The sequence below is a fragment of the Cinclus cinclus genome, unplaced genomic scaffold (assembly GCF_963662255.1).
Source record: "Cinclus cinclus unplaced genomic scaffold, bCinCin1.1 SCAFFOLD_44, whole genome shotgun sequence".
NCBI classification, from domain to species: domain Eukaryota; kingdom Metazoa; phylum Chordata; class Aves; order Passeriformes; family Cinclidae; genus Cinclus; species Cinclus cinclus.
In genome coordinates, this window is record NW_026912222.1 from 359801 (window position 1) to 382550 (window position 22750).

The window sequence follows — 22750 nt, forward strand, 5'->3', positions numbered from 1 at the left end:
ATTCCTCTGGCAGCAGAGTGCAGGCCTCAGTTTGCTTTCACCTGGAGGGGCGTGCAGTACACCTGGAACCGACTGCCCCAGGGGTGGAAACACAGCCCCACCATCTGCCATGGACTGATCCAGGCTGCATTGGAAAAGGGTGAAGCTCCAGAACATCTGCAATACATTGATGACATCATTGTGTGGGGGAACACGGCAATGGAAGTATTTGAGAAAGGAGAAAAGATCATCCAGATTCTGCTGGGAGCCGGTTTTGCCATCAAGAGGAGCAAAGTCAAAGGTCCTGCCCGAGAGATCCAGTTCCTGGGAGTAAAGTGGCAACACGGGCGGCGCCAAATCCCCACTGAGGTCATCAATAAGATCACCGCGATGTCTCCACCAACCAACAAGAAGGAAACACAAGCTTTCCTAGGTGCCATAGGCTTTTGGAGAATGCACATTCCTAAGTACAGCCAGATCGTGAGCCCTCTCTACCTGGTCACCCGGAAGAAGAACAAATTCCACTGGGGCCCTGAGCAGCAGCAAGCCTTTGCCCAGATCAAGCAGGAGATCGCTCATGCTGTAGCCCTCGGCCCAGTCAGGACGGGACCAGAGGTGAAGAATGTGCTCTACTCTGCAGCCGGGAACAAGGGCTTGTCCTGGAGCCTTTGGCAGAAGGTACCTGGTGAGACCCGAGGCCGACCTCTGGGATTCTGGAGCCGAAGTTACAGAGGGTCTGAAGCCAATTACACCCTAACAGAGAAGGAGATCTTGGCTGCTTATGAAGGAGTTCAAGCTGCCTCAGAGGTGATTGGCACAGAAGCACAGCTCCTCCTGGCACCCCGACTACCAGTGCTGGGGTGGATGTTTAAAGGGAAGGTCCCCTCTACCCACCATGCCACCGATGCCACATGGAGCAAGTGGATTGCCCTCATCACACAGCGCGCCCGTATCGGAAACCCAAATCGCCCTGGGATTTTGGAAATAATTACAAACTGGCCAGAAAGTGAAAATTTTGGTCTTCCCAATGAAGAGGAGCAAGAACAAGTGACCCGGGCTGATGAAGCCCCGCCATACAACCAACTGCCAGCAGATGAAACTCGCTACGCTCTTTTCACTGACGGTTCCTGTCGCATCGTGGGGATGAACCGGAAGTGGAAAGCAGCCGTATGGAGCCCCACACGACAGGTTGCACAAGCTACTGAAGGAGAAGGTGGATCAAGTCAACTTGCTGAACTCAAAGCCGTTCAGCTGGCCCTGGACATTGCTGAAAGAGAGAAGTGGCCAAAGCTTTACCTTTACACTGATTCGTGGATGGTAGCCAATGCTCTGTGGGGCTGGCTGGAAAGATGGAAAAAAGCTAACTGGCAGCGTAGGGGAAAACCAATCTGGGCTGCTGATGAGTGGAAAGACATTGCCAGTCGGGTAGAGAAGCTACCCATAAAGGTCCGTCATGTAGATGCCCATGTCCACAACAGTCGGGCTAATGAGGAGCACCAACACAATGAGCAAGTAGATCAGGCTGCAAGGATAGAGGTGTCACAGATAGACTTAGACTGGCAACACAAGGGAGAGTTGTTCCTGGCTTGATGGGCCCACGATGCCTCAGGTCACCAAGGTAGAGATGCTACCTATAAGTGGGCACGAGACCGAGGGGTGGATCTCACCATGGACAGTATTTCCCAGGTTATCCATGACTGTGAGACATGTGCTGCCATCAGGCAATCCAAGCGAGTGAAGCCCCTCTGGTATGGGGGGCGGTGGTCCAAATATAAGTATGGGGAGGCCTGGCAGATTGACTACATCACACTGCCTCAGACACACCAAGGCAAGCACTACGTGCTGACCATGGTGGAAGCCACCACTGGATGGTTGAAGACCTACCCTGTGCCTCATGCCACTGCCCGCAACACCATCCTGGGCCTGGAAAAACAAGTCCTTTGGAGACATGGTACCCCTGAGAGAATTGAGTCAGACAATGGGACTCATTTCAAGAACAGCCTCATAAAAACCTGGGCCAGAGAACACAGCATCGAGTGGGTGTACCACATTCCTTATCATGCACCAGCGGCTGGGAAAGTGGAACGGTGCAATGGGCTGCTTAAAACCACCTTGAAGGCACTGGGTGGGGGGACTTTCAAAAACTGGGAGATTAATCTACCAAAGGCCACATGGTTAGTGAACACCCGAGGTTCCACTAATCGAGCAGGCCCTGCCCAGTCTGAGCCCTTGAGAACACCAGATGGGGACAAGGTTCCAGTGGTGCATATGAGAGGTATGCTAGGAAAAACTGTTTGGGTGAACCCTGCCTCCAGCAAAGACAATCCAATTCGGGGGGTGGTTTTTGCTCAAGGGCCAGGTTGTACCTGGTGGATCATGCAAAGGGATGGAAAGACCAGATGCATACCCCAAGGAGACCTTGTTTTAGGGTGAACTACCTACAATACTGTGCCTGTATCTGTAACTGTATGGATGTCTATAATTTGAAGATTTTAATTTGATTTAGCATGATGGTAGGGGAAAATTCGGGGTGGATAATGTTGGTGGTTGGTTCTCTCCCTTTTCCCTCTGTGGAATTTTCCCCATTGTCATGCTAAGATACCTGTTGACTGGGCCCTGGTGACAAGGGGGAGGGGACGGGAGGGAAGAAGCAAGCCCCGCGAGATTCAAACAGCCAGAAGAAGAAGCGGAAGGCTGGGCCTCGGCCCATTTTCCCCCGCGGAGTTCGGACAAGAAGGACGATCGCCGCCTCCTGCCTCTCTCTCCCATCCCAGCATCGGGAAACCACCATCGGACCCTGCCCTGCTGTCTCCTCGCTGTGAACTACCACCATCCAGCACTCTGCTGAGCACCAGGACCCACACCGTGAGCGGAGAGCTCTCTCCGTCTCTCTCTCTCCCCCTGGGACAGCGCTGCCATCACCCCCAGCCCTCCTGCAGCTCTGCGGGACCCGCCCGCCCCCAGCACCGGGAACTGCAGCTCAGGGAAAAGGTGCCTGCAGCCAAAAAACACTGGGATTGAGTTACTGTTCTGTTTGTGGGTAATTTCATAGCTGTTGTTGTTCTTGTTTGTCGTGTTAGGTATACTAGTAAAGAACTGTTATTCCTACCCCCATATCTTTGCCTGAGAGCTCTCTTAATTCCAAAATTATAATAATCGGAAGAATCACATTTTTTTTCAGTCCAAAGGGAAGCTTCTGCTTTCCTTGGCAAACACCTGTATTTCAAACCAGGACAATAGTCTTTTCCTAAAGCAAGTGGCATCTGGCCAAGAGGTGGGGAGATTTATGGACTATTGTGAGGCACTCCAAGAAGCAGGTGCAAACGTGCCTGGTCCAGAGCACTGTACTGTGATGGTACAGTACAGCACGCATAATACACCTGCAAACAGTTACCTGGCAGCATCCACCTCAGCAAGGCCAGAACTGTCCAAACCCAACCAGGCCAGAACTCCTGTCTGAAGCGAGTGGGGTCCACAGGGGTCTTCTTGCGACAGTCGTGAGGCAAATGAGGGAATCTTCAGACCATCTCTTGCACCATGCTCTCCCTGGGAACTCCATTCATGGGCCCCCCATTGAATGGGGACCCCCATTCCCAGGTACACCAATCTCCTGGGCCCGACTCCTCAGGATCCCCATTTCTGAACCCCGATTCCCTTGGGACAACCCTCCCAGGAGCCCATTCCTGGGCTACTCCTTTCCCTGGGATTCCCATCCTTCACTCCCCACATTCCCTGATTGCCCCAGCCCTGGGAACACCTAACTGTGCCCCCACCCTGCCCCCACCACATGCCACCAACACAATGAGATGAGACCTGAGCTCGCTTCCTGTCCCTTCATCCAAAGAGCCGCCAGCAAGGGGACAGGTGGCCCTGGCAGGGAGTGACAGCCAGTGCCCATGGCAAGGGACACCGGGATGGCCGGGAAGGTGGCACTGCTCCTGTGGGGTGAGTGCCCCGGGCACGGGCCTGACGTGCCGGGGATGGGCCCTGGAGAAGCAGAGACCAGTGGGGAGAGGGCAAAGGGGGGCTGTGGGGTCCCCTGAGGTCCCCAAGGCCAGCAGAGCCACTGCATGGGCATGGACCCCAGTGTGACCAGAATCTTGAGGTGTCCCTGGGGACAGGAGCAGGGGGACAGGAACAGGGGAATTGGGAGGTGGGGGTGGGAAGAGGGGAACAGAGATTTGGGGACAAGGATGTGGCAAAAGCAACCTTGTGGCTGGGGCAGCTCTGGGGACAGGGACTGGAACACAGGAACAGGAGAACTGCGATATGGGAATGGGATTCAGGGAGAGGAATGGAGGGAAGGGGATGTGATGAATGGGATGTGGGATAGGGATGTGGGAACAGGAATAGGGGGATAGGGATGTGGGGACAAGGAAATGGCAACAGCTACTTTGGAGTGGGGGCACCTGGGGGGACAGGGACAGGTAAACCTGTGTCTTGCAGAGGGGCTATGGAGACAGGTACCATTGGAATGGGATCATGGGCACAGGGCTATGGGAATGTGGCCATAGGGATAGGTTCTGCAGGGCTAGTGGCGATGATCCATACGAGCATCAAGTGTCAGTGGTGTTGCCATGTCCAGCCTCAACTCAGGATAGCCACACTGTCCCCGTCCCCAGGGAATCGTTCACAAGAGGTGTGGCTGTGGACAGACGTGACATAGAGCTCTCCCCTAGCCTCTCCAGGCCTGTTGGGGATCATCCCTGAGCATTTTCCCATGAGAACTGCTGTCCTGTGGGGACAGTTTGGCCCACACACCCCAGGTCCCCCCTATGCCACTGTCCCTGCAGGGCCACCCCCACTCAGCCCTGTCCCTTCTCCCTTCCAGCCCAGACCCTCGGTCTCGCTGGTGAGTCCTCGGGGGATGCCATGTCCCCGCCCCACTGTCCCCAGCCCCGCGCTGGCCCTGGCAGTCTGGTGTCCCCTGTCACCGCAGGTGCCCAGACCACCCAGCTCCTCGTGCAGCCCCCCTGGACGCCAGCGGTGCTGTGGGACCGGGTGACACTGACCTGCCAGGGCTCAGGCACCGCCGGTGCCACCACCTGGTACAAGGACGGGCGGCGCTGGGGGCAGGAGGGACGCGACAGCTTCCTTGTCACCGAGAGTGGCACCTACACGTGTGACAGACCCGGCAGTGGGCTCAGCCCCCCCATGCACGTTGTAAATGGTGAGTGGTCTTTGTGCCCCCACCCTGGCACCTGCAGGAGCCCCGAGAGCTCTGGGTGAGCTCAGCTTTGTGGGTCACACCTCTCGTGTGACCAGAGCCTGTGCCCTGCACACGGGGACATCCCAGAGCAGCACTGGAGCATCCCCTGTACACACCAGTGCATCCCAGTTCGACGAGACCACCCTGTTGCAATGGGGGACCCCTGGTTCCTTCTGTTGCCTCCTGTCCCACAGCCACCCCAGTGCTGCAGGTGCCGGCGAGGGCGCTGCTGGAAGGGGACACGGTGACACTGCGCTGCCGGCTCAGGCAGAAGGAGTCGGTCCCTCTAGTGCGCTTCTACCACGATGAGGGGCAGTCACTGTGGTGGCAGCACCGTGGGACCGAGCTGTTCCTGTCTCCCCTGGAGCTGCAGCACAGCGGCCACTATCGCTGCAGCGTCGGGAGGAGCTCATCACTGTCAGTGTGGGATGTGTCTGAACAGGTGACAGTGACAGTGCATGGTAAGCACCCTCACACCCCACACCTAAGTACTCCCACAGCCCCTTCACAGCAGACTCAGGGTCAATTCCTGCACACCCAATCTCCTTCCCAGAGCTCTTCACGGTACTGGTGATGGAGGGTCCCCCCGAGCTCACCGAGGGGTCCTCCCTCAATCTCAGCTGCCTCAGCACCCCCAGCCCCCTGCAGCTCCCAGTCCCTCTCCTGTACATCTTCTACCAGGACAGGCAGTGCCCGCATGTCCTGGTGCCCGCCTTGGGGGTCTCCCACTTGGGGAATTACAGCTGCGATGTGAGCTTTGAGGTGGGAAGAGCAGCAACTGGACCACCGTCACAGTGTGCAGTGAGTGCAGGGATGGGCACAGGAAGCCCCCACAGCCCTCCCACGGGAACCCCTGTCCTGCCTGGGGACACCCATCCCTGACACCCTCCCCATGTCCTTCATCCATTCCTGTTTCCCTCCCTGGGTGTCACCAGTCCTCTCCACATGCCTGCCATCTCCCCCTGGCATACCACAGCCTTTTCCATGTTGCTGCTTCGTTTTCTGGTCTCATTTCTGTACCTGGCCTTCAAACCCCCCTTCCTGCACCCCTCTCTGAACCTCCCACATCCCTCTCGGAGGTTCTGCTCTCTCTCCTCAGTCTCTCCCTGAGGTCCCTCCATGGTCTCTGAGTACCTGCACTCCTCCTTTGGTCACCTTCTTTGACCCTGGATCCCCATCCCTCTCCTATCCCACCTCACCTGTGTCGCCCCACAGGGGTCCCACTCTCAAGTGTGCCCCTGTCGGTGCAGCCCCCCCGGGGGACAGGTGGCACTGGGGGACCACCTGGTGTTCAGCTGCACGGTGGCCATGGGGACAGATCCCCTGTCCTTCTCCTGGCACCAGGAGGGCTCGGGGGCACCACTGGGGACCAGCCCCCGCCTGGAACCACGGCATGTTGGGGAGAGTGACAGCGACCACTACCAGTGCCAGGCCAGCAAGGCGGACAGCATGGCTGAAAGCGTCCCCCTGAATGTGACAATCCTGGGTAAGTGGGACCCTTGGGCTGAGGGTGGCCCCACCCACAGCATCCACATCCTCCCCCACCAGGTCCCAGCCTGGTCTCTGTCCCTACAGTGCCCATGGCCAATGCCACCACCACCCCCGGTCCCCCGGCACTCCAGGTGCACCCAGGTGACCCCATGACCCTGTGCTGCTCGGTGCAGGTGGGCTCAGCCCCTGTCACCTTCACCTGGCTGCATGATGGGCAGGAGGTAGCCTGGGGTCCCCTCCTGGAGCTTGGGGACATCAATGTGGGACATTCGGGCACCTATCAGTGCATGGCCACCAACCAGCTGGATGGGCACCAGGTACTCAGCCCAGAGCTGGCCCTGGAGGTGACACCACAGGGACACTGGCTAACAGGTGGGGGGCAACACAGAGTCACTGGGGTATTCAGGACCCCCAGGTTCAGGGTGACCCCGGTGTGTTCCCCTCTGTCCCCAGCAGTGACTGTGAATGTCAACAGGACCCTCCTGTTCCTGCTCCTGTTCCTGGCTGTCATTGGGGGCTGTCGCTGGTGGTACCGCCGGGGTGGGTGACAATGGAAGTGGACAAGATCCTGCAGGAATTGGGGGGAAAACCCACAGACCGGGGGGACCATTGGGCATCACCTAAAGCCCCTGACCTGGGGGAAGCTGAGCCCCCAGTGACCTTTGCTTGGGGTGCTCACATGTTTGGGGACATTTTTGAGGGTCCTGGGGTGTCCTAAGAAGTGCCTTGAGGAATACTGGGATGTCATTGAAAGCTCCTAGGGGTTTTAGGGAGGTGTTGGAGAGTCATGCAGGGATCCTGGAGGAGTTTGGAGGGTTCCCTGCATTCCATTAATGGGGTTCTTTGGGGCTTGAGAGGTGCCCAGGGGCCCTGTGAAGATTCAGGGGTCCCATGGTTTGTTGCAGGGTCCTGGGGGGGGTTGGAGTACCTGGGTGGCTCAGGTATTCTAGGGCTCCTCAGGGCTGGTTTTGGGTGCAGGGGGCCTGGGAGCACAGTCGAAATCAGTGTCTGGTGGGAGCTATGGGGACCAGCGGCCATTTAAAGGTCCCAGGTGGGGTTGGGTTCCCCAGGGACCCCATGCTCACCCCCTCCCCTTTTTCTTGCAGCTGCCATGAAATCCCAGGACAGGTGTGTGGGGGCTCCAGCTGTGACTCTGTTTCCCCCTCCCCAGACACCCCTCCACACACCCTTATCCCCACAGGGCCCCCCCAGAGCCCCCAGCTCCCCTGGAAGAGGGGGAGGTGCTGGACACTGAGCAGGCAGGTGAGTATAGGGGATGGGTTGGGACATGGACATGGCACCCACAAGTGTCACCCCAAGTCAGCTCCCCAGAACCAATGTCTCTTACAGGCCCCCCCCTCACTGTCCCCTCAAGGAATCCCAGGTGACCCACATGGAACTGCCAGGACCCCACGGGTGACTTCAGGACACCAGTGGCACCTGTGAGAGCATGCTGTGACACTGGGGACACTGGGAGTCCCCATGCCATGGCTCCCGTGGTTGCCCATCCTGCCTGGGGTGATGATCACAAGCTGGGGCAGGGCTACACAGGGTACCCAGTGCTCCCCTTTCCCCCTCCTAGTGCTCCCAGTATACTCATGGCTCCCCACCTCTCCTCCCAGTGCCAGGAGAACACAGGACTTGTTGCCCTCTTCCTGGCACCAAAATGCAGCTTTTTGGTTCAACTGCCAGAGATGATGTTTCTTTGTTCAGCTCTGTCGGGCTTTAGGAATGAGATTCTCCAATTTTGGGCTGCCACTAAAAACCAGGGGCTGCTGACCCTCCTCCTGCCAGTGGAGGCACAAAAGGTAAAGGTCCCAAAGGGCTGAAAGAAGAACAATTTCCTGTAAACAGCAACAAGAGAACAAAAACAACAGCAACAAGGGTCAGAATTCAAAAGGTCACAAAAGGAACAATTTCCAGGGAAATCTCCCCAACAAGGAACAAACCTCAGACATTTCCCCCAGCTCAGTTCTTCCACTAGAGGAAGCTGGCAGGGTCCTGGATCTTCATTGCTCTGATGGCCAAAGTGGCCTTCAGGAGGCTCTGGATTTTAGTTTCATCTTTCCCAAACCTCTCCTCTGTGGTGTTCCCCACACGATGATGTCACAAAGGCCCTGGGCCAGGGGTGGGGGGGCAGGTGTCCAGAGCCTCCCCATTTTCCAGGGCAGTCAGGATCAGGCCATGGCAGTTGAATTCCTTCTGTCTCCACAGCAGCTCTGCCAAAGCCCAGCAATGTCCTTTAGCTCCCTGAAATCCCCTCTCCTCAGAGAATCAGTGCCAAGGATTCCTGGGGCCTCAGGGCCAGTCCCAACGGGCTGTTTTGGCCATTCCCAGCATTTTAAATGCTCAAAAAGGAGGGAAAATTTCCTCCCAATGCTCACAAAACCCTCCCCCCTCAGCCTAGGAACACTGCTCCCCCAGTTGGCTCATCCAGGTACAGAATTCGCCTCGCTCCCAGAGCTTCTACCACACGGGCAAATCAAAGAATTGGGAACTTGGGTCAGCTGGGACAGAGCCAAATCCCAGTCGGGATTTCTGCAGGATTCACCAGCCACCAGCAGGTCCTGACAGCCCCTCACACCCCTTGCACTTTGCTGCAGCTCAGAAATCCCTGGAATTAATCAGACTTCGCCAACCCAGAGCAAAGTGCAACAACAGGAGGATCCAGAGGGATCCCTGAAAACCAACACCCACGTTGAGATTTGAGGGATTTCAGCCCAAAAATAGCCACAAAATTTGAGGATATTTGGTTTTGAGAGAGAAGATGAGTTCCAACACAGCAGGAATATCAGGAATATTCCCATGGGGTCAAAGTTACAATTTTGGGTGTCAAAAAGCAGTAGCTGGAGAACACTGGGTCCAGGAATTGGAAGAAGCATCTCCAGGTTGAAATCCAAGTTTATCCCTAAAAATGCCCTTCTGGCCTCCCCAGGATGGTCCTTACATTGAAATCCAATGGGTTTATCCATAAAAATGCCCTTCTGGCCTCCCCAGCAGGGACCCCATGCTGAAATCCAAGGATTCCCCCTTTAGAGGCTCCTGTAAGATCCCCCCAAAATCCCCAGTGAGGGGTGGGAGGTTCAGTCCCCTTACTTTGGGACACCTCCCCCACAAATCCCAGTGAGGCTCAGCCCTCTCAGGACCCCTCAAAATCCCAATGAGGGGTGGGGGGCTCAGTCTGGGCTCACCCGCCTCAGGACCCCCCCCTCCTGGGCCCCCACACAACCCTCCTGAAGTCCCCATCAAGGCTGGGGGTCTCATTCCCCCATCACCACACCCTCACCAAGGGACCCTCAGCCCCTTCAGGACCCCCCAACACCTTCCAAAACTACCAAAGAACCCTCATAACCCCCTCAGGACCCCTCAAACCCTATCAAGGGCCAGGAGTCTCAACCTCTCCTCACCACTCCCTCAGCAAGGGACCCTCAGCCCCCCCAAGACCCCCAAATTCCCAGCAAGGGCTGGGGGTCTCAACCCCCCTCATGAAACCCTCAGCAAGGGACTCCCCAAACCCCTCCAAGGAGTCCTCTCCCTAATCCAAATGAATTCATTGAACTGTTAAAGTACTCATTCATTCTGATGCACAAAGAGGCTGGCCTGGAACAGAGGCTGGACAGAGTTCAAGGAATAAAACAGGAATTTATTAAAAGAATTCCAATTATACATTTTGGGCAGTACAAGAGGCTATACCCAAGATGGACCCAAGTCACGACTTTTCACACTTTTTAAAGTTTTGTTCCATTCATATATTGGGTTGTCCAATTCCAGCTCCAGGTTATGCAGTCCCATCCTCCCAGATTGCTCTCCTCAATTTGCAATTTATACTTTTTGTATAAATTACACTTTTTGGGTCTGAAGCTGCAGTGGCTTCCTTGGTTCTGGGACTGGAAAAGGATTGTTTTGTCTGACTGAACAGTGACGAGAACTTGCTAACGCTTTACATGAAGTTCAGAGTTACACACTAAGGCAGTACAGAATCTGGAAAATATTAAGCTAAAACTTAAGGCATTAATTCTGATCTCGGGAATGTGCTAAGGGTGTCGCTCCATGAACACGGTTCCATCAGGCACTGTTCCCTCGACTTTACAGACATCGTGATAGTCACGAGACTTCCCGAACTGCTCCCAAAAAATCCCTCCCCATTTCGCACGCAGAGAGTTATGTCACTCAGAATTTCTTGGATTCTTGTCTTTCATGTTTTCCGTGGAGTAAGACTGCCACCCTCCACTCGCTATTTTGAACTGCAGAGCGTGCTTTTGGGGGCTTGCTTCGATTTTATGCAATTCCATCATTGTTATAAGTATATATTATAATATTGGCCTTTCACAAACATTAAAACAAATGCTATATGTATAATGTTGGAAAATTTTGCTGTATTAATACAGTTTCTTTTAGTTCTGCTATTAACAAAACTTAGAAATAGTAGTGTGATAAATATATTTTTCTTGGAATATAACATGGTGATGCAAAAACCTTTTGTTCATGTAACTAACTCAGAGAATGGTAAAAAAAAAGATAATCAGGAAATTCTTCACATTTTTAGATTATTGGTGACACACCAGAACCCCGAGAAAATAATTTAATGATCTTCCATTATTGGAGGTGCAAAGCAAGATGGAGGCCAAAAAAAAATTAAAGAGAAAAAAGTTTATTTACAGGTTGGGGGGAATGATTTTAGTAAAGCATGAAGGTCTATGAACATGCAACAGGTTGATGCATTTAAAGAAGTGTTTTCTGAGATAGTGTGTGCTCTTGGCTGAATGTCAAGCACCCAGCCCTTATAATGTTTTGTTTTATTGTTTGCCTCTTACTGTCTTTTATTAAACCGTTTAAAATTTATCAGGAAAGCAATCCTCGTTTTTCACAGACGCCTGGAGGAAAAGGACGTTTCTTTTCCATAGGAACAAAAGCACAGAGCCCCAGTGCTTTAGGGGCAGATGAGAAGCAGCTCTCAACATGGCAAGGTCAGCTAGATCTGTCAGGCAGCCCACAGGAGCCCAAGCCAGCCAGACATGTTCCATGTTCCCTTGATTCTGTGAAAAATGAAGTCGTTTCCTGGCAGACTTTAAAAAGTTTAATAAAAGACAATAACAATAAAACAAAATGTTACAATGGCCAGATGCTTGGCATTCAGCCAAGAGCACACACTAACTCAGAGAACACTTCTATAAATGCATCAACATGTTGCATATTCATAGACTTTCATGCATTATTCAAAATAATCCCCTCCCCCCCCCCAACCTAGAAATCAACATTTTTACTTTTTTATTATTTTTCTTTGTGACTCCTTCTTGTCAGTGCACTCCCTGATAACAGAGATCAATAAATCCTTTCCCTGGAGTTCTGTTGTTCATCACCCCTGTCTTCATCCAGATAGGATGTGAAGAATTTTCTGATTATCTTTTTACTATTTTCTGAGTTAGTTACATGAACAAAAGCTTTTTACATCACCATGTTATAGTCCAAGAAAAATATATTTATCACACTACTATTTCTAAGTTTTGTTAATAGCAGAACTAAAAGAACCTATTAATACAGCAAAGTTTTCCAACATTATACATATAGCATTTGTTTTAATGTTTGTGAAAGGCCAATATTATAATATATACTTATAACAACGATGGAATTGCATAAAATCGAAGCAAGCCCCCAAAAGCACGCTCTGCAGTTCAAAATAGCGAGTGGAGGGTGGCAGTCTTACTCCACGGAAAACATGAAAGACAAGAATACAAGAAATTCTGAGTGACATAATTCTCTGCGTGCGAAATGGGGATATGATACCTTTTGATACCTTAAAGCTAAGGCATTGGTCTTACCTTTTTTTCCTGGAAATTCCAGCAAGTCCCAAAAATTTCTGCAGGCTTATGGTCACTTTTAAGAAGGTTTGTTCCTTGTCAGCTCCAATTAGGATGTCATCTACACATTCTAAAAGAAAAACACTGTTACCTTTTTCCCATTGTTCTACTTTTGCCAAAACCACCAAATAAAGTGGGCTTATTTTTGAATCCTTGAGGGAGCACTATGCAACTGCAACTTTCTTCCAGCCACAGGATTCTCTCATTCATAGGCAAAGATGGTTTGGCTCTGCTCATCTCTTGGGATATAAGAGAAAGCATTTTAAAGCCAAAATGGTAAAATAAGGGTTTGTTTCCAGCACTGAGGTTGACAAGCCATAAGGATTTGGTACAGCTGGGTGTATATCTGTGCATATTTGATTGATTGCTCCTAAACTTGTGCTAATCTGCACTCTCAAGAACAAGGCTTCTTTACCTGGAGAAAGGCATCTAAAAGCCAGATTGACATTGTCTGAGTATGCCAAATTGTAAGAATGTGTATGTCAGTGGTTCCAGACCTTTTTGTGCTTCTGTCTTTATGGGATATTTATTAATTCTTAATGGTTTAACTTTTGGTTCTGAGCTTTTTCTCTTAACTGGAGACACATTCTTTGCTTTGCCTCATTTTCCTGTGGCCCATGGGGACCACTGCATTTGAAATGGCATCCAGAATATTTTCTCCAATGTCCTCCAATGGTTTACACATTAACAGACAGATCTGAGATTTCCAGCCTATCTCAGGTGGAATGTGAAGCTGCATGGTATTCTCAGAAAAGGTTTATGGTTTTGTGCATTTAAGCTACAAAATATATCTCATCCCAGAAAGGGAAGGGGGCATTATGGCATATATAGAAATTGATGAGTTGTTTTAGTGTCACCAGCTATACATGCCATGGGTGGTAGGAGTGGCTACAAAGCTTATTTTCCTGCTGCCCCAAAAATCTGTACTGGAACTTTCCTCAGCAGGCCTTTTCAGCAAGTTACTTCTGAAAGTGTGGCTCCACTATAGATAAAAAAATCTAGTGTTTCATTCCCCAGCTTTACTGGAACCAGAATATCAGCTGGGTTTTTTCCTTATCAACTGATATTTTCCCCTGATCCCCCTCCCTCACTGTCAAAATCCTCCACCATCATAACATCTAACTCTTATAACTAACCCCTCCTCTCAACAAATAACACATTCAGGCTAAGAGTCCAAAACTCCAGACCATTCCTCTTCTTCCTCCTTCTCTAACATCTTTCTTTTTTCTTCTATGGTAAAAAAGTTTGGCCCTTAAGTAGCTACACTGCTCCCATCCCATTGATTGATTAAGGCCCACTGCCCAGTGTTTCCTTGTGACTTACATGGAGATTGATCCCAATGATCAGTTACACTGATAAATCTACACCTTTTGCAAAAGCAGTATGAAAAAGGAGCAACAGGGCACTTGCCAATCCAAGAATTCAATCCACCCATCCACCGTTGTTTGAATATCTCTGGAGCATTTTGGATTTGCTCACTGCCATAATGATGAAGAAGATTTGGAGGAATCCCTGATCATCTGGCTGGTGCCTGCAATGTGAGAGTTGGAAAAGGAAGTCAGGACTTTACAAGATGCAGAGGCAATCACACAAGATCTAATTATACTCCAGCACAGAGGTGCTATGAGCAGCAATGCAGTGTAGAATGACTGTAGAACAGCAATATGTGGTGGCACAAACAAAAGTACAGATAGGGGCAAAACAAGATTTCCATTTCCCAGTCATATTCACAGGATCCTGGGGAATGGGATGGAAATATTTTGAATGAGTCCTCAGACTCCAAGGTTGAGCTTTAGTCAGATTTAGCAGAAAGGGAGGTGGTAGAAGCACAACCCCTCCTACAAATGGAAGGGCAGAGGGATCTGTTAGATGGCGGGGTGCACTTATATTCCAAAATGGAATTTTTGGAGATCTATCAGCAGAAGAGAGGAGAAGACAAACTGATATGGATTTTGCAATCTTGGAATAGTGGGCCTGTCTCTGTCCACTTATTAACTGGTGAAAAAAATCTATTAAGCCCTACAGGCAGTTAAGGATCAGATATACCAGGGATGTGCTCAGTGACAAAGTATCAGGGGTCCTGTTTGGCAGGATATTGCCACCCCTATGTGGTATCAACAGTTGTGTGCAGCAGTTTTAACAGCATATACAGACACTGATGAATTAGTGCCATCCCTCAGAAGTTGATGTTCAAGGCAGAAGGTTTTAGTTTCCTGCAGCAGGTGGGGATGGCTCACGCTTTTAATTACAAGATCTAGTCTAGATGGGGCAGCAGTAACTAAAAGTATCAAAATACACCTTTTGAGAGAGGTGCCTGTTTCACTGAAGACCTTGATTACACCAGCCATCACAGAGCTACTAGTAATACAGGAGAGTCCTAGCAAATACCTTAGGGGAAATCTGGGCTGTAATTTCAGAACCAGCTGTGCAGGTGCTGAATGAAAATCACATGGCAAAACTGAAAACTTACCTCTTGTGTGATGAGGAAACAAATGTAGACTGATCTTGTGAAAGTCAGTGTCCCATGATCAGAAATAAATAGGAACTTAACAGCAAAATTTTTTCATCATTGACAAAGTCAATACCTATGCAAAAAAATTCTTCTCTTTCAACTCCCCTGTTACCTCACACCAAGACACTATCTGGAAAATGCTATAAAAGCAGAAATGTACCAGGAAGAAAGTTGTTTGGCAATGAAACAAGAAGAAGCCTCTGATACTTGAAAAAATGTTTTGATTGAGCAAGCCAAATTACACACTCCTAGGCAAGGAAACCCTTTCGAATTGAAAGTAACAATTATAGGCAATAAAATCTTATGGGGATTGCGGCAAACAACTGGGCTGAAAAGCCAGAAAAAAATCTCTAGGATTTTGGTTCAAGGCATTACAAGGCTCTGCTATATATTGTAACCCAACGAAAAAAATGAATTAAAGCTGTATTTTGGGCATTGCAGGAAACAGAAATAATTACAAGCCAAAATACTGTGACTATAACCCAAATATAAAACATGGTGAGGACTGAAATTCTTCCAGATGGTGTCCCTTCCAAAATGTTAGAATAAGTGGAATTGTTTACACCAATGGATTCTGTGGTGGGACTGCAACCTATTAACCATAGAAATGACCATTTATATAACAACCCCTGACAATGCAGTATAGTTCTGTACTCTGCATTTTCCCCTTCTACATCCTCTGCTAGTATCATATTCTCAAGTTCCTGTATTTTAGGTATATTTGATGATTTTTCTGTGCCTTATTTAGGGGGGATAGCACTGGAACTCTGTTACTGGTGTCACAAACCAAACATGAAATTGAAGTCCAATCTGTAAAAGGCAATTCATAGCCCTTCAATCTCTGTTGGCAATTATCCCATATCAAGTCCCCGAGCAATATCAGAACAACATTATGGAACAATATTAGCTGAAGGAACTGGGACAAAACTGTATGTATTACTGGACAGAGATGACACTCCTGTTTACCTCCCTTAAAACAAGCTGGTTCCTTGTGCTTTGTAGGCCACACAGCAAACACATACCATGAATACATTTCTGCAAGTACAGTATGTAAGAACTTGTGTGTAGGTTTTTACTGTAACTAATGTATTATTATTCTTTCAGAGTAGTGACTATGGAGCAGCTAGCATGTCATGTACCTTCACAGAAGGTTTAACTTGGACATCCAGGGCAGCTTGCCTTAAATTTGAGAGTAACTGCTCTGAGTAACTTTATAACACTGAGTACACTAACTAACTAACTAACTAACTAACTAACTAACTCCCACTTTGTCTCAGGCAGGATGGGAGCTTCAGACAAAATTTATTAGAGAAGCCCTCACCTTGTGTCACGAGGTTTAGAAATGATGCCCTGGCTTTCTAAACTCCTTCTCATAGAGGAGTCTGGGTGTGGCTAAATCAAATTCCTGGCCCAGATGTGGTCAAAGGTTTATGTCTGAAGGATCTAAAGCTGTAACCCCATCTTTATACAACTTTGTCTCACGGGATTAAGAAGGGCTAACCAAATATATAAATAAAATAAATTATTTCTTTAATTCTATTACAATAGTGATAATGCTTAGACAAAAATACCTTAGTCAGAATTATCTAGTACACTGGATAGATAGCTGTAACTTCTAGCATAATGCTCTGTTTTTGAAACAATATTGAAACAATTTCATTAAAGCTAGAAAAACCCCAATTTTAAAGTAGAGATTGATATTCCTTGCCTCGATCAGCAACTGTGGGCAAATCTCTTTTATGAGCCTCAAGGTGTAACCTTGAGGGGCATCCCCATTCATGGGAAAGGTCTTCACACACACCTTAGAGGGGTGCGCTACAAGTCCTTGCTGTGAAAATGTGTGACTGGCCTTTTATAGCATGTGACTGTCAGTCACATTCATTTTTAGATTATGCTTTGCTAGGCTTACTCAGCAAAATATGCTTTGCTGCTGAAAAAGGTGTGATCAGCTCTTTGATTTCTTTTGCTTGACAATTCTGCCTCTAACTTCCATACCAGGACCTGCACATCCCTGCTGCTCCTGCACTCAGGCAGGGAGCACCTGTTGTGTATATCCTTGTGTACTCTGTGCTTTCCTTCTTGGCTACATCAACTATCAGGTTCTCTGGATCCCAGAGTCTAAAGCTACATGGAATTGCTTTCACATAGGGCTGAGTTAGGAATATGTGTCAGCACAGGTAGCTGTGGCAGACCTTCCCCCTTACAACTGATAACTGGAATTTGGCAGGCAGCCGAGTGGCAGCCACGCTCCTCTTGCAGGCTGTACAATACACTGCACACACAGCCATGGTGCTCTGCAGGTTCCTTCTTCACCTTATACAACATCATACATTTTCATTCTCCCAGAGGGTGAAATGTCCATCAACTCCTCGCACAGAACAATGAGCCAGCACAGGAGCCATTGAGCACACTGCTTCTGTCAAGATACGCCAGTGCCATGCACTTTCCTTCTCAGATCTATGTACCATCACATTCTGTCACTACTGTAGACCTATTTGAAACCAAAAAGTTCTCAGCTGCTTCTCACACAGATAAATGTGGGCCAGGAAAAGAAGCTTTCTTGGGCCTTGCCCCTTATGTGTGGAAACTTGTATTCCCACCACAAGAGGCAACAAATTATGGTGTCCTTTAACATCCTGAGGGAATGCAACATTCTCAAAAAGATGGGTCAGACCTGAAGGGTGAGAAGAAGGTGAAAGGCTTGGAAAAATCATCCTCTCCCATTCTCCCAGTAGGCTGGATGGAGTCATTAACAAAGCCCCAGAAGTAGCATCCCAGACCTGGACAGGCAAACACATCCAAAATGATCTTCGTTGCCACTGATGTTGATTTTCCATAAACCAATATCACAAAGTGCATCCACAAAGCAATCTTGATTTTTGTCTCTCCCTGATCTAAAAAGGGACATCCACCATGGTGGGCAAATGGCTCCACATATAGGGGCACAAAGGTGCCACACCCACATGAATAGACCCAGAAGCATAGTGACCAGGGAGTTCTGTACCCAATATACAAATATTTTGGACAATATTGCTATTTTGTCACTTTTTCTTTCAAGCCCCTTCAGTTGTGTGCTAAATTTGTCTTAGTTTAAGACTATTAACAGGGTGGAGACTGAGAAACAAGCTACCTCTCCTTTAGTTTTAAGAACTTCCCTTTCAGTAGAACAAGAGACAACTGTGAGAAGATAAAAGTGAAAAAAATAGCAGCTTACTAAAAACCAAAACATCAATTAATAAGGAAACAGCAGTAACCAAAAATACAAAGGCTCTAAAGCAAAGACGGAAGCAGTCACCCAGGAAAAAGGCAACCAAAATGTCAGAGAAGCCCCTCTGCCAAAATGGGGCTGCCATACCCGACTGCATGGCCCAAGGGCAAAGACAATGGGACAGGGAAGTCCCCTCCCCCTGTATGGCAGTGTCCTGGTTTGAAAGACAGGTGTTTGCTAAGGAAAGCAGAAGCTTCCCTTTGGACTGAAAAAAATATGTGATTCTTCCGATTATTATAATTTTGGAATTAAGAGAGCTCTCAGGCAAAGATATGGGGGTAGGAATAACAGTTCTTTACTAGTATACCTAACACGACAAACAAGAACAACAACAACTATGAAATTACCCACAAAGAGAACAGTAACTCAGTCCCAGTGTTTTTTGGCTGCAGGCACCTTTTCCCTGAGCTGCAGTTCCCGGTGCTGGGGGCGGGCGGGTCCCGCAGAGCCGCAGGAGGGCTGGGGGTGATGGCAGCGCTGTCCCAGGGGGAGAGAGAGATGGAGAGAGAGCCCTCCGCTCACGGTGTGGGTCCCGGTGCTCAGCAGAGTGCTGGATGGTGGTAGTTCACAGCGAGGAGACAGCAGGGCAGGGTCCGATGGTGGTTTCCCGACGCTGGGATGGCAGGGATGGGACACAGACGGCGATCGTCCTTCTCGTCCGCACTCCACGGGGGAAATGGGGCCGAGACCCAGCCTTCCGCTTCCTCTTCTGGCTGTTTGAATCTCGCGGGGTTTCCCTCTTCCCTCCCGTCCCCTCCCCCTTGTCACCAGGGCCCAGTCAACAGGTATCTTAGCATGACAATGGGGAAAATTCCACAGAGGGAAAAGGGAGAGAACCAACCCCCAACAGGCAGCCTCAGTAAAAGACCATGCAGCCCAGGGGACAAAAGCAAGACGGAGGAGAAGTCCACTTCTGACAATGTAGTGGAGAGGGGGAAGAAAGGAAAAACAACACAGCAAAGGACTTTCCAGGTTTACAGAACTCCCTCTTCCCCCCAGAAAAAAACAACCAATGTGAAACAGGGACAAGAGTAAAACCTGGAAGAACCCCTTTCTTGTCAAGTTTGGGAGATGGGTGAGCAAGGCAGTGCAAGGCAATGGAGAGGAGGAAGGGCAAAGGAAGAACACAGAGGGGTCCATAAAGAAATGCAAGGTTGAGGTAGACACCGGAAGGCAAATCAAAGGAGGGGTAAGCCTTGCAAGAGAAGGCCAGGAATGAAAGCAGTGGACAGGTCAAGGGGAGGGATGGGTATGCAAGGTAGTACAAGGCAAGTAAGGGGTTGGGTTTACAAGGCAAAGCAAGCAAGAAGTATGTCCAAGGATTGCTTCCAGACAAAAGCTGCCAGGACAGACTGGTCTGCCTAGCACTGATCTCTTCTGGGCTTCCTCTCATCTGCACCTGAAACACTGGGCCTATGTGCTTTACTTCCTGTGGAAAAGAACTGTCATTCTTGACCAGGAGCTCATGGCCGAAATTTTGATTCCACCTCCAAAATGCAATGCATCCAAGGATTGCTCCCAGATGAAAGCTGCCCAAGCTGCCAGGACAGATGGTCTAGTGGCCTTGGCCACCCCTGGACAGCTTCTCATCTACACGTGAAACTTTGGGCCTATGTGATCTCCTTCCATAGCAGGGCATCTCACCCTCCCACAAGGGCTAATCCATTGCTTGTTAACCAGTCAGATAACTCAAACAGGACAAGCTGTCTTGTAGGGAGTTATTCTGGCACCATGGGTTTAACACTGGTCTGGCATCTCCCAACTGCCAATAAACATCTTACTGTTGAAGTGAGACCTGGCAATGTAAGCCAGATTTTTAACTGACAGACACCTCAATTTACAAATTTTAAAAGCCACACCAAGCTTTCACAAGGCAGAAATCTTCTATACATTTCCATGGAAATGTGTGGAGTTTCTCTTGTGAATAGGGACATCTGCTTCACAGTTACTCCCCAGGGGTTAAGTGAAGGAATCTGTGTACATTATTGTCATTTTGGTGGTAAGTTACATTTGCCTTCTAATCAATACTATTTCTTTTGCTAGCTATAATATCATTACCTTGTTATAGTACACTGTTTTATGTTATGTTACAATCTACTAGTAGGTCTTTAGTTTTCTGTTGTCAATTGAATTGACAAATTGTCTATTTCTATTGTCTGATTAGGATCTTTCATCTGTTGTCTCTTGTCTGTTTAATAAATAACTAATTTTTATAAATAGATCTGATTTGCCATCATTAAAACTTGCAGTTCAGAGTGATCCCTTAAATTTAAACTGTTACCAGAATCTGAGGCTAAGGCAGGACTTGTCTGAAGCTCCCACTCGTCACAGGAAGCCTTTCTATGATGTCATTATCATTCAGGAGCCCATAGCCAAAATTGGATTCCACCTCCAAAATTCTATATAACCAAGGATTACTCCCAGACAAAAGCCAGATTCGTTCTCTGCGAGGTAACCACCCTTGAAATTTTGATCCCACCTCCAAAATTCATTATGTCCAAGAATTACTCCCAGACAAGAGGAGTAAGGACAGAAAGATCTTCCTGTGGGGCCAGGGGTACAGTTTTCAGTGCCTGGCTTCCCCCACCAGGCATTCCTTCCTCCCCTGAGTGCAGAAGAGACCAAATCCAGCAGAGTCAATACCAGCTGAGTCCAACCAAGCCAACGGAGAACTCAGCTGATGTCAAAAGGGCCCACTGGGAAGAAGCAGTGAAAAGCCAAAACTGACCTATACAGACACTGTTGCTGTCACTGAGAGGGAGCAGGGCAACTGATACTGCAGGTCTGCAGCTCACTAGGCAATGCCAGCACATCCCCATCTGTCATCAGAAACACTCCATAAGCCCCTGACATCCCGGGTTTTTTAGTTCCAGGAGGGAAGAGTTGAGCCAAGAGAACCTCACCAACATCTTGTCTTTGTTCTCCTGGGCCACATGAGCTGTTAAGGGAAGCAGCAGCTATTTTATCTTTGTTACAAGGGGCTACTTAACACCTTGATTTTTGCTGTTTAAAACATTTTGCTTTATTTTGAACAAATGTGTTTCCATCCTGTATATCTCATTCCATTGCTTTGTGATTTTATTTTTTAATAAATTGTTGTCTTTAAGTCATCATCTGTGATTTACTGTCCCTCCCTTGACAGCAGGAGGGGAAGGACAGTGGCTTGTTTGGAGTTTAGCTCCTCGTTGGTTGTTGAAACCAACACAGACACCTTTTGGGGGTGTAAATCCTCTGTGACTCCCTCATCCTCCTCACACCTGCTCTTCTGCTGCACCACTGCCTACCCCCCACTCTGACATTTGGATGTCCCAATAGACATGATCTCACCCCAACCTCCCAAAGAGGCACAAAACAAGACAAAGAGCTCTGACCACCAGATCATTCTTTTCAACAATGCCATTCAAAATGGACAAACTCCCCCCCCTACAAAAGAAGGAGAGGAGGTATCATCCCCCTAACAGCTCGAGTCATTGCACTGCTGCTGCACACCACACTTGCTTGGTCAATAAAACTGGAACTGAAGTGTAAAACTTTAAAGAGTAAAATAAAAAGAACAAATCACAGTAATTCACTTCATCCTGAGGAGGGGTGTGTGTGGTTATACACATCCAGTAAAATACTTCTATGACAGAAATTTTTGATTGTCCTTTTGCATTAACTGAACTTGCACAACTGTAAACTGGTACCAATAAATTTTCCATCCCCAAAATACACGGTTTTACCCTGACTAGGGGTTTTTGTGTTACAGAGTTAGGAGGGATATCTGGCCAGCTGCACTGCCCAAGAGAGGTGCTGCTGGGACACACACTATTGGAAGTGAGACCATTAATGCAGAAGAAATGCCAGCAATTTTTGGAAGACGTGCTACGCTGGGGTCTCTTTCCAACCAAAGTTAAAACTCCACACTGGAGGGCAGCGGTCTTCAATCCCTCAATGGAGCTTTCAGAGGGCAGAGGAGTCATCCTCAACAGAAGCCCCATCGGCTAACTGTACAATTTCTGCAGCTGGCAGGTCACTCTCCATCATGTGCAAGAAAACTCCCCAGTCAGAATCACACTGGATACCACAGAGGTCTTCCACAACCCTACCCTCAAAAGCTCCACAGCCTTCCCACAGCCTTCTGCAGGAGAGCAGAAGGCTGCAGCCATCATTGCTCGTGGTATTAGTTACCAGAAGACAGAAAACTACCACTGCACTTGTGAGAAATCACCAGCCCTGAGCTACTCTTTGTTATGGCCCAGAACAGCTCAAATACTCATCCAGTTGAAAAGGCTGCCCACACAGCACCTACAAAGCCAAAGGTAAATACTTAACACAGATGTCACACATATCTCTGCTCTTAGATACTGACCCAGCCAACAAGCACATCACCTTCTTGGAACCCCTCGTAAAAGCGTGTGGCTTCAACCCTCCTTAAACCAAGTCAGAGTCTT

At 48.9% G+C, this 22750-nt stretch overlaps 1 pseudogene; it reads left to right on the forward strand.

Moving 5' to 3' along the window:
* The first annotated feature begins 3893 nt into the window (after positions 1-3893).
* LOC134057621 (Fc receptor-like protein 2) lies at positions 3894-22071 on the forward strand (annotated as a pseudogene).
* The last annotated feature ends 679 nt before the right edge of the window (positions 22072-22750 follow it).